This window comes from Penaeus vannamei, chromosome 35 (genome assembly GCF_042767895.1).
Source record: "Penaeus vannamei isolate JL-2024 chromosome 35, ASM4276789v1, whole genome shotgun sequence".
Taxonomy (NCBI): domain Eukaryota; kingdom Metazoa; phylum Arthropoda; class Malacostraca; order Decapoda; family Penaeidae; genus Penaeus; species Penaeus vannamei.
Genome location: NC_091583.1, coordinates 1952558 through 1955057, shown reverse-complemented (window position 1 = coordinate 1955057; position 2500 = coordinate 1952558). Strand labels below are relative to the sequence as shown.

General features: G+C 39.7%; 1 protein-coding gene across 10 annotated transcripts in view; it reads right to left on the bottom strand.

Moving 5' to 3' along the window:
* The window catches only part of LOC113805895 (nucleolar transcription factor 1-A), a 27983-nt gene that overhangs the window by 25279 nt on the left and 204 nt on the right, over positions 1-2500 (bottom strand). For 2 of the 10 annotated variants that reach the window (XM_027356965.2, XM_027356961.2), the window contains exon 1: positions 2286-2500. This exon is cut by the window's right edge. The gene's annotated coding sequence lies outside the window, so the exon portion shown is untranslated. Of the gene's footprint in view, positions 1-1908; positions 2020-2054; positions 2190-2285 lie in introns of those variants that run through there. The other 8 variants (XM_027356966.2, XM_027356962.2, XM_027356964.2 and 5 more) reach the window with 6 other exon arrangements.

Sequence of the window (2500 nt, the reverse complement as noted above, 5' to 3'; positions counted from 1 at the left end):
CAAAAATATGGAAACAGTTATAGAAAATGCATCAACAATAAGTGGTATAGTAAATAATCAGCATATAATATAGTTAAGAAAATAATTTTTAAAAACTACTAATTTATGCTAAAACTGCCGAGTTCTAAATACGCAGAGGTTAGACTTTGCTAGAGCACACAACAAATGCAAGCATTCATAAAGCCCTCACTTTAAAATTGCAAATGAACAGTCTGATAGACCAATTCATTGTGACGTCACGAGTCAGAGGCACCATTCCACTTGGTGAAAACAAACCCGTCGCTCGCAAATAACTCACTATCAGTGAGTGAAAATAGTGTATGAATTCTCCGATTCTTCAAAAACCGATGTGGAAAAGCTATATGAAGCAAAACAAAGCTGTGCAGCTAAAAGAGTGCCCATACCATCTAACTGCCGAAATTTAGATCGACCATCCTTCGATATGGCCTACTATTCAATATCCTGACATCTACGACTATTTCATTAACACATCAGGCAATAATAATAATTTCAAGATAACAATTTACCAGAGTAATCTGTGACTTTTACCTTTATAGGGTATTTTTCTGAAATCAGTGCCATTTCCTGACATCACTTTTCTTCCCATTTACTTGGTGTTTATACAAAAGAGACAATGAAGTTACATACAGGCCTACAAGCACACAATGCATTTTTCTCTCTCCTCAATGATTTAACCTCCAGAGATAGGCCCTCTTCAGCTGTTTCATCTTCCGGACCATATGACATTTCCGACATAAAGGCATAAGGCAACTGTATGCCTGCTTTGTTTCCATCTAATGGACAGTGCTCAAAGACACTTGGGATAAAGTCTGGGTGAGTTGGATCTGGAGAAGGTTTGCCTGTAAATTTAAATCATGATAAATCAATTTATTACAAAAAAATAAAAATAAATAAATAAATTATTGTTGGGCTTTTTAGAGTACAAGATTACTGCCAAAACCTAATATCAACAATGTTGACTTTGTTTAGCCTTTGTTGATAGTGTAGATAAATTGAATTTGAAAGTGATTATCTGTCTCTGGAATTTGTAAAGGTGTAAAATATTAATATATTAATCAATAAAATGTTCTGAGCAGATATAAAGAGTTTCCCCCCGGTGCCCAAGCACTCCCATTAGTGTTCAGACTTTTCATGGCCTGTACCCATTGCTTCCCTTTTTCAGGTTTCTTATCACAATCTAGAAATATATGAAAGGTTAAACCTTCCTTTCCCATCATATTGTAGTTTGAACAACCAACAGCAACACAGCTCCTCAGCATTTTAACGTAAAGAAACTAAATTCTCTAAAAAATTCAGCTACTTTATAAGCAATCCACAGTGTTTTCCCCCAGTGCTCATTGATAGGGGCGGTTGCTAGACATTACCGAATCGGTCTATTCTTTATACCTAGGCTAAGCAAAGGCCAACAAACTTCCACATCTTTATAACATGGGCTGGCATACTTCCAAATATTCATATTCAAACTAGTCCATGCCCTATCCATGCAGAATATACATGGTGGAGGTATATTAGCCCCCACTGAACTCAGCACTGCACCACTGTTAGGCATAACTTCAGATTGTAGGGTACTAATTAGTTGCAGAACCACATCACCACCACTAGCCTACGCATCATTCGCAGAAGCCTCTTCACATTGCCCAGTGGTTTACATGCCTGTCATCACAGCCTCTCAACACTCCAGCATAGACCGACAAATTTTCATTACACAAACTCTTAAAAAAATGGAGCTTACAAATCTACAAATGTGGACGTATTCCAAGCTCCAGCGTCCCCGACTAGATTTGGTGGCATGAAAGCTTTAGCAAGTACTTGACAGTGTGCCAGTGTTGGGACTGGAAAAGATCATCATTAGAATTTTAAAGCCGCAAGTTAGTTAATAAGGCTTACCTGGATATGTCTGGAAAAAACAATGAGAAGTTGTTATCCTCATGTATCCATAGATTTTCTAGTTTAACAGTAATTCACACATTCATAGGTATGTCACTACATATCACTGTGGAGTCTTAAGTAATATGTTTATTTCTACAACATACCTACCCCTGTGATGTCACTGACCAAAGATTTACAGTCCAACTGCTATGACGGGCAGCTGATATGTTTCAACAGGTAGGCCTACCCCTCAGGAATATTTGTCTTGGGGTAGGATGAAGTACACCAACGGTCATTCTAAAACTTTAAAAACCACGTCTTTTTGTATCGATATTTCCCATTACTTAGCTTAAAAACAACCCTAGAACTGCTATAATGACGGCAGAGACACATACCAAGATCTTTTTATCTCCCAAGAGAGGAATCGAGAGGTACCCACCGCTCGCAGAGCCCAGACGCGGATCCAATGCGTGCCTCACGTGTGTTCGTCGCCGGGCGCCGGAGCAGCTTGCTTCTACGCTTCGGCGAGGGAGAAAGCGCGTGGCTGCCTCGCCGCTTCCCATGGGCCGCGGCCGAGAAACCGTTACATCCCGTGCTGCCTTTTGCGCCG